Genomic DNA, 14790 nt, shown 5'->3' with positions numbered 1-14790 from the left:
CACTATCTACATTGACAGTCAGAGTGCATTGGCAGTTGCAAGGAACCTAGTTTTTCATGCTCGCACAAAGCACATTGAGGTGCATTACCACTATGTCAGGGAGAGACTCTTAGCAGGAGAGATTAGCTTGGCTTATGTGCCAACATAGGACAACCTTGCAGATCTTTTCACAAAGGCATTGTCTCGTGAGAAGTTTGAAGCTTTCCGCAAAGCTTTGGGCTTACTCCCCTTTGTGGATCGATCATGTCCTTAGGGCATGGCACTTCTCTTTACTCTATGTGCCAGCTCTCATTCACCGCATCACTCCAGGGGGGATTTGTTACCATATACATGTAGTAGTGATGTGTATGAACACACTTAGGACCACCGGGGCATTTTTTCCCTCACTAGGAGGTGTTTCCCTCCGTGCATTGTATATACGCCCATCATTCTAGGGCTATCCATCTTTCCATTGCACATAAATTAATACACTCTCTGTTGTGTGCCTTGAGCTTCCTTCGTCTTCTCCAAGCTGTGTGTGTTTTCCTACAACCCTAATTCCAACACTTCCTCTTGCTTGGATTTATTTCTCCCTTCCCTGAATTTGCATGGGAGGGAGTACTTGATGACTTCCTCTTTTTTGGGGAGGACTAGGTGACCACCATACTCGCCATCTTCTTGTGGTAGCATCACTTTTAGAGGTAGGAGGGGTGTCACTTTAATACCACTCCCTTGAAAGTTCAAAACACACTTCTTCTTCTCTAACAATTTGCCTTGGTGGTCCTTCTCTTATCTCCTCTCCTCATTACTCAAAATAGATTCCTCTCTTGGAGGTCTCACTAGGAGGCCTCGCAATAATTCTCTCTTCTTGGGCACTTGGGGGAACTTGAATGACTTGAATTTGTCTTTGAACCTCTGCTTGCAAAATAGGGTTTTCCAATGCTTCTTGTAACTTGTCAACAAGGTAGTTGACAACTCTGCAACCATCATCAAATGCTATAACATGAGCCAATTCTAAGTTTTCAATATTAATTACATTCTCTTAATTATGTTGTGCCAGGATTAAATTTCCTTTTAGCTCTTTCCTTAGCACTTCCAAAACTTTGGCTACTAGTCCTCTTATCCCTTAAAGATTATCACTCAAGTAAGTACACTCGTGGTGCATAATATTGTTAATTACAAAGAGTAGGCGAATGGGTTTAACAATGCTCAGTTGGTACGGTTTCTTGTTGGGCGGCTAATAGCTCAATAATGGTTAAGTTGTAGAGTTAGGTTAGAAGCAAAAGCAAAGACGTATTGGTTGATTTGAACAAGTAAGGCTACCAACCCTAGTGCTTTGATCTGGTGGTCAATATAGGTCTGCATCTCTTGTTGTGTCATTTGAAGCTTTGCTTCTTGACCAAGATGTGTATATTAGCTGAGGAAAATGACATTTTTGTGGCCTCTTGTATTGAGTAGAGCGGTGGTTTCCACTTGATTGTTTATTATCTTGACCATGATCATCGGATCCACTCTATCTTCTTCGAATTCATTTATGGAAATAACAATGATCCGCAGTGGCCTCCCATGTTGTTTCTATTGTCGTAGAAGCCTTTGTTTAGCATTCATTCTTTAGCTTTTGCTTGTGCTTCGTCAACAATCTGTTGCTTTTTTGTTGTTCGTTGCTTTTCTCTATGAATCTGTTGTAGCATATCCTCGGTTAATGACATATGATACTTTTTGAGCCCGCATCCACTAATCTAGTTAGGCATTTCTTCTCCTTCTATTGTTGCAAGCTTGACGGCCCCGCTTGGTGATAGATCTTCTATCACAAAGGGTCCCATCCCTCACTTGAGTTTTTTAGCATGTTGTCTGGGGTATAAACCAGGACATGTTCGTCTCTTTTGAATTCTTTTGATCGTACATGCTTGTAGAATAACTCCTTTTGTTGCATTTTCTTAGCATAGATATATACTACAGCTTGAAGACATAGCTCACCTACCTTTTCTAAGTCATCTTATCTTGAAGATAACTCATGACTTGTCCATTCTAATTGTTTAACGACTCTCAAGGTTGGGGTCTAATCCCCACTTAGCAAATTCCCTTGCTCTCATCATTGGTCGTAATGGCATCTCATCTCTTTTTATAGGTGCTTTAGGGTATTGACAATCTTCACATTGTTTAACATATTCTTTTGCATCCATGTGGAATGTTGGCCACCATATTCCAGCAGTTAAGACAATTTTAGATGTATTATCTCCAGAGAAATGGCCTCCACTAATTCCTCCGTGTGCTTGCTCCAGAATAGGCATATATTTTTTTCCGTTGCACATATCCTGAGTTGGTTATCTTTCCCTCTTTTGTAAAGTCGGTTTTCAATTAAGGTAAAGTCTCTAGCTTCCAATTCAGTGGCACTTTGTCTGGCCCGTGTTATGTTTTCCGGGAATGTCCTCGTTGTTAGGTAATCAACCATATATTGACTCCATTGAGGTGTAAATGTTATCTAAAACAATGTGGCATATTCCACAGGCGGATTGTTTGTGCATGTAGCACAATTCAAGACAAATTTATGTATGTCGGCATGCATATCTGGCCAATACACTCCAAGTTGCTTTAGGCATTGATGTGTCCTTTTTGGGAACAATGGAAGGCTATGTCTTGTACATGGGCTTCCATGAGATAACATTCATATTCCTCTGGACTTATGCATAATCGCAATATTCTATCTAAACCCAGATGGTACAAGCATCCTACTATAAGCTGAAAGTTTTTGGCTTATCTGATTGTTTGTTGCTTAAGGTCCTGTTCCGTCCTATCAAATGCGCCTCCATAGGTTAGCAGTATGACTATCTTTTGAGACCATTTAGGAACGAGGTATGCATCAGGTATGTTGTCATCTACCCTTCTAGTGCTTCTCCGTTTGGTAACCTAGAGAGGTGACCCACTCTAAGGTGTATTTTGCCTTTCTTAACCATCGTCGTAAAATCAAACTCTAGCAATATGATGAACCAAAGAACAATTCTCCTTGTATTGCGAGGTTTGTTGACTAGATGCAAGAGGGCTTGATGGTCTATGAAAGAAAACAAATTTTTTGGCCAAAAGATAATGCTGAAATTTCTTTATGGCATATAGCATACCTAACCCTTCTCGTCCTATGGTTGTGTAGTCATTTTCTACATTGTTCAAATATCTACTATTGTAGCAGACTGGCAAATCCATTGTACCTTCTCCTAGTTGAGCCAAGATATAGCCTATTGCAAATGCCAAGGTATCAATGTGAGCATGGAATATTTTATCCCGACCTAGTGCTTTAAGTACTGGTGCTAATATAAGTGCATCCTTAAGTTTCTTGAATGAGTCTGCACACTCTCTAGTCCAATCGAAGATAACTATCAACCTATATAGGGGTTGTTCAATGACTACATACATGTATATGAACCACCGGTAGTGCCCACAATGTCCCATGAAGGGTTGTACTTGCTTGGCATTGGTTGGACTTGGCATTTCTACAATCACCTTGATCTTGTCAAGATCCGTAGATATACCATTTTCAGAGACAATATGCCTTAATATTCTGCATTGTCTTACTATGAAGACACATTTTTCTAGATTTAGACAAATTCTATAAGTCCCACACTTCTCGAATATCTTTCTGAGATGCTCAATATGTTCTGCCCTAAGGATAGAGTGAACACAAAGGTCATCCATGTATATCTCTAAGAATAGTTGCAAGTATTCTTTGAAGGCGTGCATCATTAGCCTTTGGAATGTGGCAGGTGCATTGTTTAAGCCAAAATGCATTACTATAAGCATACATTCCCCATTCTGTGTCAGGCCATCATATGATTCATTTCCTTTTTTCTTCCTTATTGGTCGTCTCATCACTATTTTCCTATCTTGGATAATGAATTTTTTGATAGTGGGAAGGGACATTTATCTTTTCTTTTTTGGTGCTCTCTTCTTTCTCACTTTCTATTTTCGTTGTCCATACTTCACTAAACGTTTTTTTGAGTTCTTGGTATTTCTTTTACGCTCTACCTTGGTCCATTTTGGTTCCCCAAATTCATCCATCCCTGGTTCTTTGGGTTTCTTATGTTTTGTCTCCTTTTTAGTCTTTTGAGCTTGCTTCCTCAAGCTCATAATGCCTTCTTTTGTTTTACTGTCCCGAGTTTTTGGGAGGTGACCTGAGATTTTGTCTTTTACACGATCTTTTGCCTTTACAAGCATTAGGACTTGTGTTTTATTGTTCATTCTCGGCATTGAATTTTCTGGCCATGTTCAAGGCCCTTTTATTTGTATAGCATTGTTGCCTTCTAGGTTTTTGATTTGGAAAGTCATAAAACCTAACATCCGCTATGGTCTCTTCTTGGTCACTGGGGTTGTCAAAGCAATCATTATCTGCATCATTATCAAATTCAAAATGCTCTGGAGAGTCGTAGAACACCTCCTCCTCTCCCTTTTCTTCTAGCTCTCCCTTTTTGGGTTCCTTTGATGTTTGACTCTCTCCCTCTTCTTAAACTGCATTGACCATGTAATATGGTATCCCATCATAGTCATCCTTGTCGCAGAACTTTGTCGTGGGACCCTGTCTACAATGGAGCATACATCCAAGGTTGCCAGAATGTGGTCCCATTCGAAAGGCTCTAGTGCTTCTTCTGGAAAGGGTTCTAGGTTATAATATTTGTCATCCAAATCCCTTTCTACTATACACTCTTCTCATTTTAAGCTGCTACAATCTGAAGCTTTACACATCCATAGTTGTTTGGACTGACCTATCCATGCTTGAAGTTCAGATCCGGCTAATGTGGCTGAATCGAACTCTACAATAGGTGTTCTTGTCACATCCTTGTAACTATGGTCTTTCAATTTTGTCTTGGTTGTGAACTCCATGTTCCTTAGGTAAATATGGTCGTATCCCCAATCCTGGACCATTTTCAAATGTCTCATGAATGGTCTTCCAAGTATGATGTCATAGTTCTTCTTCTTGCCAAAATCAACAATGGCAAATGTATGCTCATATTCAATTCCGCAAGAGGTGACAACTATTTTCTCTAGAGGTCCTAGGGTTTTCTCCATATAACCATCTGCAAGTCGTAGTTTCATCTTGTTGCTTTTAAAGCAGATTTTCCCCATTTTTTCCATGTTTCTTTTGTAGCAATGGCTACCCCAACCCCACTGTCAAGAATTGTCATGGAGGTGACACCTTGAAATTCCATTGGAAGAGTCGTTTTGCCATCTTCACCTTCACAATATTCTCCTACCTTGTTCAATGGTAATGGCCTAGTAGTTAGGTGAGGTTTTTTGAGTTCTCGGATTCCCTCTTGAATTCGTGTCAAAGGGTCCTTTACACCAAACTTTTCTAGATAGCCTCCAACCATAGTCCACATGTTAGGTCGTATTCGTAATAGCTCAACTAACGTTATTGTGCATGTTACCAGTGTCGACAAAATGTCTATTAGACCCTTAGAGTCAATGACCTTCTTGGAAGAGAGTCTCTGTGATGGGACTGCAACAACATCTGATTTGGCCTCGTTCTCTTCCATATTGAATTGTATTGCTCTTAGTGAATGAGGTTGACTGTCTACAGATAGAACAGATCCTTGGTCTCACCAACACGATTGCATCTCTAGATTTATTTGAGATCCTGCTTCAAATTCCTCTATCGGTGGAAAAAACACTCCTCTCCCACCACTTGTCTCATTTACACGTTTTCTCAGTTCATTAGCTTCGTTGGCCTCTCTGACCCGTTTCCACAATTTGTCAAGACCGTCTATTTCTCTATACTCCTCTGGCATGCCTAGGTGGAATTCATCGAAAGACTGATCCGTGGTGTTCACCACAATTTTTGGCCCTTCTGACGGTGTTTCAGTTGGATCGACATGGATAGAGGGCAGATCCTTGCTAGAGAGAGAGAGAGAGAGAGAGAGAGAGAGAGAGAGAGAGAGAGAGAGAGAGAGAGAGAGAGAGAGAGAGAGAGAGAGAGAGAGAGAGTTGCATGATGTGCACTTTAGGGGAGCTGCATCCACAAATCTTCCATCACCTAGAACCATGATTGTTGTTGATCTGTCATCATGTCCTATACCATCTGGTCGGGCTGCCCATATTTATAAGTTACAATCAATGTTTCTTTGGCTTGTATCCTATACTTTGGTAGATTTATGATTTTTGATTGATTTGGTATTTATTTCTATATTGAAGCTGCAAGCTTTATGGAAAAGGACCACCAGACATCTCTTGCAGACCATATGAATGATGATCCATCGTCCGTTGTCTTGGGTATGATGATATTTGAGTCTAGTTATCGTGGCTAGGTTGGATTATTAGAATTTATATAGAATGTGTCTGTTCATTATTGTAGAGAGTGGGGGCACACAGAGATTGAGATGTGTCCTCCAATTTGTCTACACGCGTGTGCAGCATCAGCACATTGCACAGTTTGATTGCATTGATACTAGGTGTGTTGCTTTGCTTGGTGACTACATTGCGCTTGTTGGGGATTTTCGTAGTGGTGTGTAGTCTAGATCATGGATGCCTATACACAAGCATATGATTAGAGCTTGATCTATAGAGATTGCATATAGGAGGAGTGGTAGGTTAGTGCCATGGGCTGCAAATTTCATCTTTGTTGACTTGCCATTTGGAGGCTATGTTCACTCGCCATCACCTCAGCCTTCATGGGATACATGTACAGAGGATCATGTATGATCAACTATTCTTTTGAGTCATATCATCTTGGCTGATTTGGGGTGGCTACTTGTGATGGCTTCTCCTGCAAGTAAAAAGCCTTTTTGTGATAGTGTTGTTATCATAAATTGCTCTTTTTTCATGGGTGTTTTTTGTGCTTATAGGAGACACGGTCTTTTGGGTTGAGAGATTTTGCAAGGCATCAGAGCCCCATCAGAGTTGGTCATTCATCGATGTGTGGTGGTTTTGCATCATGCACCTTATGGATATGTGGAGTCATCCATAGGACGACATGAGGTGATATCTCTTTTATATTTTGATGGTTAGCAGACGTGAATGTACATTTGTTGAATATTATTTTGTGTTTCTTTGTAGTGCGACCCTTCTATCATGTTCTTAGTCCATAGATGGGGACCTCCCCCGACGCTTTACGTTGCAGAGAGCGCTCCCTTGTTTCATGCACTAAGGATGAGTCCATGAATAGTACCATGCGCCACTACTTGCTTTTTTAAAGTCAAGCCCTTATGGATTCTGGATTGCCATGGAGAGGGCCCGCACAGAAGAGCCATTCTTTTATGGCATGTTTTATTGAGTTATTGTGTCGTCCCAAGGGATTGTGCCTTGAGTTTGGTTGTGGGATGGCTCCCATTTTGACAAGATGTTTGGCCTCTGGTCGTGCATGTGCATCTCTAGATTTTGATGAGACACTCGTTTCTGTTTACTTGCAGCCCTTGCTTCACCCAAGGAAGCGAGGGAGAGAGGATACAACCACTTCCATAGATATGGTGGACGACGGAGACAGACCTGTGGGTGGAACCCTTTTGATGATTTGTGAGATTCCCACCTTTGACTTACCACAAGACATTTATGCTTTCATTTCTTTTTTTTGGGTCATGTTGACAGACATTTTTGGTTAATTTATCTTCTTGCTCTCTTCCTTAGAATTGTGATTCATAGTCAAACATTGCTATTGTCACTTGTAGGTTTTTATTCATTGTATGCTATAGCATGGTTCTTTTCTTGAATTGAAAGTTTATATGTATTTTGTTTTGTTGAATTGCACTACCAAATTACATTGAGGCAGAGGCAAGATGCATGATATTGGACCCATGATATGATGGTTTCCCATAAGATAGGCCTCTAAGACAACATCTCTTTATAGATGATGAGTGTGCTTCAAGTTAATAATTTGACTGTAACCCAAAACAATGGTGTAAGGTGCCTCTTAAAGCTTATCTGGACACCGAATTGGTGATGTTTTTAGCAACTTTGTCTCCCTATAAGTCTCACATATATTATTGATTAACTCCTTTTCTTTCTCACATATGCTAGGATGTCTCTACTATAGAGACTTTGTTTTTTGAGTCTAATTGTCTCTTGCATTTTCATATTTTTCAATTTTAAACCAAGAATAACTCTCTTACACTTTTGCAATTCACTCTAAGTAGTCTCAAGGGACTTTGCTCGTTTCACTCTAAATAGACTCAAGGGACTTGCTCGATAATTTTTCGCTCAGAAATACTCGCTCGCCAATTTGTATACCTCATCATTGTCTATTAAGAGTCAAGAAAATACTTTAACGTTGTTAAAGTATTTTCTTTTCGTGGCAGATGTTAATACTACCTAATTTTGGAGTCTCGCTTAAGGATTCTATGCCACTAATGGGCTTTTTGTCTAAAATGCATGTAATTTAGATATTCAAGTGCTTACATCTAGATGTCATTCTTGGTCAGCATGTTTAAGACGAGCATCTACCAAGGATAGAATATAAATCAAATATCATTTTTGTTAATAATTTCCTATTAAGATTCAAGAATTTGAAGAGCATTGATATTTGATCCCAACGGGATCAAAAAATATTTAATATGAGCAAGATGTGATACCTATAATCACTCATCTCATAGCTATATCTAATACAATAATATTGTCAGTGAGAATATTTTAGTGAGGTTGCAAGCAAGTCAAGCTCCTAGAGCCCAAAGCTCACAGGTGAAAAGTTGTAGATTTGCATCTTGCTGACTCACTGTTTATATTGGTTAGTGAATCAAATAGAATGGGCCACCATGGAAACCCATTGTTATTATTTTTCCATGAGAATAGGGCATACATATGATTCATTGTATGCAGTAACACATGAGCAAAGATATACTTCACAGAATGTAGAATACATATTATACCAGAGTTTGATCCTTTCGATAGCCTCCACCTCCAATAACAACTTAAGTGTGTGCATTGTGCATGAAAAGAATAGGTGATACAGGATGCATTTTCTCGGAGGTGTGTACATGCCTACAAAACAAGAGATCAACTTGTAGGGTACAAACCAAGGTTTAAAGATGGTCAGATTGCCCCCTTGAAGGTAATGGTTGAAGAAAATGGTGACAGCTGTTGGGAAGTGTGTTCTCTAATCACCAATGGTGTAGAGTTAGGCTACGAGGATGGAGCCTTAGCTTAACCATGGTGTTTGGTTTAGGGTTAGAGAGATGGGAATTAAGGTTAAGGTTACACCAAGGGCAAGAGCATATAGCGAGAAAGTATAGACACAATTATAGAACTTAAAAGTGTGACTAATTCATTAGAGAATAACCTCTTAAGTAGGCTTAGTGCTTTACGATCATTGGCTAGAGAGGTTGCATCCTCTTGCTAATAGACCATGTCATCATTTATCCTTTCCCATGTGGCTAAAGGGATTTCACATATGGTGCCACAAGTTGGCTTTACCCTAACAATCACCCCCTTAAGCCAAACTTGGGGCCTTACAAAGACTTCATGTGTTTTGGTTCGTGTTCATGTCATGGTGTACTCCTAAGCTAACATGATTCATCTACCTGATACATCATGGCGGTTCAATTTGATTCATCACCATGGTTCAATGTCCCATGATACATCATAGCAGTTCTCATTTGGATTCATCACTATGGTTCACAAGTGAGACTTAGTAGGTTCACTAGTAGTACAAGATTTCATTCATTCATCCATGTGTGAATAGGTTGTCTTGTGTGTCCTCTTCAAAATTGTCTTCATTTTGATATCGTTGTCATTGTTTTCATCTTCATCATCTTCACATCATGTTGATGTTGATTGTCTTGATATTTGCTGGTCCATGTTGTCAAGGATGCAATCTTCATACACCTCACGGTGAAAAACACACATACATTGCATTTTTTGTTGTGTTTTTGTGTGTGTGTGTGTGTGTATGTGATCGTGTGAAGGGCGTTCTTACCATGAAGGACTCCTTAGGGCAGTGTCTAGAATCGCTTAATGGAAGAGGGTGCTATGTGTCTCTCTACAAGAGTTTTTACACATATAATTTTATGTTTTTTGTGTAACCACACCTTTGTAAATATGTAGTTCCTTCGTGTGCAAAAGTATGCTAGTAACTTTATGAATAGGCACACATGTTACAAAGATTGTCCACTTGCATGTGAAACCCCACCTTAGCTAGGGCTTGAGCCTTTTTGTGTTGAACATAGCTGCAAAGGTTTGGCCCCTCGTATGGCCACCTATTGCCTACTACTAATTGCACACAGATCTAAGAAGACAGCTATTGATGGCACTTCTAGTTAGTGACGGATGTTGCTAGGGCATCAATACGAAGATGGCATAGTGTTGTGTTGGTAGCAAACAACGACAAGTGCCACAAATGGTGAGGCAAACAACATTGAATAGTGGTGGTGGATAAATTTTTGAGCAACGGCCCAAGCACGTTAAGACAAAAGTGTTGCTCTAAAATATGGGCGTTGGAATGAGAAACACTGACGGCCTTGATGCCTTAATGACTATTGGTGGTTGAAGGCGGCTTTGAGAGATTTTTGGGTTGCGATGCTACAATATGTGGTAGTGCAGTCGGCTCTGCTATGGGCTTTTGATGACACTACAAGTGTTGCGTGAGGTAGCTGGTGCTACAGATGGGTGGTGAATAACAGTCGGCGCACCCGAAGAATATACAATGCAATTGACTTGTAGAGGTTAAAGTCTGCCAACAAGACTCCTTCCTTCTTGGAATCAAGCCAACTAGAAAGGTCAAACTAGCTTCCAAAAGTTGTGGTTCCCACACAAAAGCATAAATACACACCTAAATTTATGAGGATTGGTTAATGGCTCTAATCTCCTCCAAATCCAGAGCTTAAGCAAGCTGACAAGGGGATTTTAAGCACACAATTGAGACATCAATTTACGACCAATCTCGGACTTTAATAGCTCTACAGGAAAAACTTGAGAAGCACTATGTGCACACACAAATTGCAAAACCAGCTGAACATTAAATGGACGATTATGGTTTGTGCGAATATTGAAAAATGAGCACAAATTCATACAATTACACACACACAAATGTACACACGAATTAATCAATGTTGAATTTGCCAAGAAGGGTAGTGGCTCTATGGAATGACCATGAACATGCCCAAGCTTAAAAAATCAAACAATGATTTTAGAGTACTTATTAGGAAAGGGAAGTTAATTAGCGACAACGTGTGTAACACACAATGTCTACCATAGAGAAAATGAGTAGATGTTGGATCATTTATTGTGATTAGGAAGTGCTAATGACTAACCACGCTTTGTGCCACGTGTTGGGAAGCGTGTTTTCTAATCATCAATTGTGTAGCATTAGGTTATGGAGGATGAAGCCTTAGCTTACCATGGTGTTAGGGTTAGGGGTTAGAGAGATGGAAATTAGGGTTAGGGCTACACTAAGGGCAAGAGAATAAAGAGAGAGAGTATATACACAATTTATAGAACACAAAAGTGCAATTGATTCATTAGAGAATGGCCTCTTAAGTACACTTAGTGCTTTAAAATCATTGGTTAGAGAGGTTCATCCTCTTGCTATTGCACCATGTCACCGTTTATCCCTTCCTAGGTGGCTAGAGGGCTTTCCCATAAGGTGCCACAAGTTGGGCTTACCCTAACAATAATTGTTGGGTTTGAGCAATACATGGATCATGATGAGCACTTAGGGAACCTATGTTTGATTAAATTTCAATAAGTTTGATGTTAGCCAAAGGTTTGGAGGACTATGCATTACAAAAGAGGAGTATGAAGACAGAGAGCTGATGTACTTGGGCTCTTGTGAAGTGCATTTTGGAGGTGAGGCTTGCTTTATGTTGTTGTGTAATGAGTCCATAGTCGATGCAAGTGAGCCATTGGAGTTGCAAGCTTGGCTAAGAGGTTGTCGATTTCTATTGTTGTCGTTCTAAATAGCTTGATAATTTTTCATGCCCACCATCATCTAGGGACAGTCATCATGGACATCAATGTCAAGGGATATCACTTCAAAGATTTTTGAAAGGGGGTGAATTAGCATTTTAAAAACCTCATGGACAACATCAACAATGTGACATCCTGCATCAGCAACAGCATCAAGGTCATCAGGTTCATGAGCCTGTAAGGGCCACTGGCCTTAAGCGTCAGGAGTAGTCACATGCTTTTGTCAAAAGGGTTGGCTGATACACATAAGGCATCCACATCCATCCATGAGGCTCCATATATCACATGACATCATCCCATCAACTCAACCATGATGCAAAACAGTCCCCACTTCGATCAACCATATGCTATAACATCACCTAAATCCGAAAAACAACCTTTTGCTATTTTTGGGTGCGTGCATAACATGCAAATAAAATTAGTCGACCTCAACCCAATGCATCAATCTTAGCCCCATAATATAGACTAACACCTTATCTATCACTTTGCCCATATGAGACTTATGCAAACTACCATGACACAAAAAGAATGCTACCTTATTCATATTTGTCAGTACAGTTCAAGTTGACTAACCATAACCCCCAAATAAGTTTATGGACTTCAAACACATGAAATCAACTCACTAAAACAAACCACAAAACATTTGTGAACCACTCATCAAACTCACGACACTATATGATACTCCCCTTGGTAGCACCTCTACACGCGTAGGTAACCTCGTACAAGGAATAATTAATAACTCGCAATCACAAAGTGCTATCAGTGATCTAAATACATTTATCAGCAAGTTTAACCAAGGTTTTCATTTGATTAAGTGGATTCGTTCATCCGATGAATCTATATGGTGCTTCTCCAAGGAGCGTGGGGTCCAAAATATTGATTGTGTAATGGGCAGCAAGTTGTATTTTGGCCATAACTCTTTGCTCGTGCGAAATTTTCACACGACATCCTAAATGTTTCAAATGATGTGTTTAATCTTAGGTTTAAAGGGTTTGACCTGATTCATGGCAGTTTAGGAGATATAATCAAACTTGTGTTCCTACCGTCTACATGACGTGAAACGAAAAGCGCTTGTTATGTACCTACGTGACTATAAACACATCGTGTGCATAAATTAGCATCCTAAACATGATGAAACAAGCATGGAACAACTTCTTACTATGTTTTATAAGTGATTATTGGTTGTCGAAAGGCTTCTTACTTTGCCGCAAGAAAGTGGTGATGAGAGCTACATAGAGGTTTTCACCACGAAGTCGTTGAAGAGCACACACACTGTGAAAAGAGAAGAGAGAGAGTGTGTTCTTCTTCTTTTTCTTCCCACTAACAAGAGAGAAGATCTTATGGAGATGGAGATGGTGATGGAGAGCTTGCACCACACCGTATAATACGTACGTATAGCCGTGCAATAGTAGACGCAACTATCGCGGCATTGAAAATTGAGCATTGCAGGCCAATTTATAGGCACTCAATTAGGTTGGAGTGTGCCCCAAGCTAGCTACTAGCGCCCCCTCTCTAGCTAGATATAGAGTCCTACTTTTGGGAATATGTTTAAAAACGGGGATTTGCTTTTGGTGGTCTACATCCCCTATTTCCCTTCAATTTTTACAATAAAAATTGATTAATTGGACAGTATCCCGGCTAACGTGATCGTGACTAAACTATGCTGCACCATGATGCCCCAACATGATTATGACTCTCCTGTACTTTCCTTACATATTTACAATGTCGCTTTTTATGAAAATAATTCTTGTAAATTTTTTGTTTAATCTTGTTCCTTCACCAGATGGTCATTTTTATACTCGACGATGACTAAAAATAATATTTTTATATGTTGGTCATCCTAAACAGCACGTTGCTTTTCAAAAACGCAAAAAAGTACAAAAAGCTAAAAATTACATAAAAAACAAAATCTGAAATTGAACCACGGGTTCCTCTTGTCTTCTCGAACAAGAAAATAGATTCGCTTTTAACTAAAAAGTACTAAAAATCATGACAAGCTAAAAATAGCGTGAAAAACGTCCAAAAAGCTTTTTTTAAACAAAATTGAACCACAACATCTCCGAGACTCGTAGATTGAGGATTCAACCCTGCTTTTTTGCAAAAAAACACCAAAAAAAGCAAAAAGAGTTGAAAAAAAAAGAATTCCAAAACTGAATGAAGCGTCCATCTTACCTATCGCATGAAAACGGCTTTGCTTTTCATTTTAAAACCTTATAACACTGCCAAACAAGCATTCTGAACCAAAATTTCATGAAGTGGATATTGAAATCTATTTTTTTATTTTTAAAAAGCGATATACCACATTTGGCTTACATATTGACCAAAGCATTGCAAAGCACAAAGTTTCCAACAAACCCAAATCTCATCATGAATTTTCTCTCTTACTCTTGCTTGTATAAGGCAAGTTTGCCCAGTTTCATGAGGACACCACATTTGGCATACATATCAACCAAAGCATTGCAATGTAGGCACAACATGTCTCCCCCCCCCCCCCCCAAACCGACAATTTCTTTGTTAATCCTCTCGCCCATATCAACGAATTTCGTAAGGCCACTTGCCTTTAACAAATTATGTAAGGCTGAAGGTGCAAGCACAATTGAAAGCATTTGGAGAAAGTCCTTCCCTTTGCATCCGATTATAACATTATAAAGCTTCTTTGCAACAACTACGTTGGTCATATCCTCAATCAATGCATTCCAAGTGATGTCATTCCGGATGGGAAGCACTTTAAGAACCGCGCTTGTGCTTTTGTAAAGGCATCACATATAGCATAAATATCAACCCAAACACTGCCAAGCATAACATTCGGCTTACATATCAACCAAGGCATTATCAAGCCCCTAATTTGGCTCAGATATCGACTAAACCAATGCCGAGCACAACATTTTGATTGCATTCACATCAATTTTCTCTACTCATAGATGTCCGTGACTGGTA

Source organism: Adiantum capillus-veneris, chromosome 19 (assembly GCF_014529385.1).
Source record: "Adiantum capillus-veneris isolate H3 chromosome 19, ASM1452938v2, whole genome shotgun sequence".
Lineage (NCBI taxonomy): Eukaryota > Viridiplantae > Streptophyta > Polypodiopsida > Polypodiales > Pteridaceae > Adiantum > Adiantum capillus-veneris.
The sequence above is the reverse complement of the archived record's forward strand: the minus strand, read 5'-3'. Positions refer to the sequence as shown.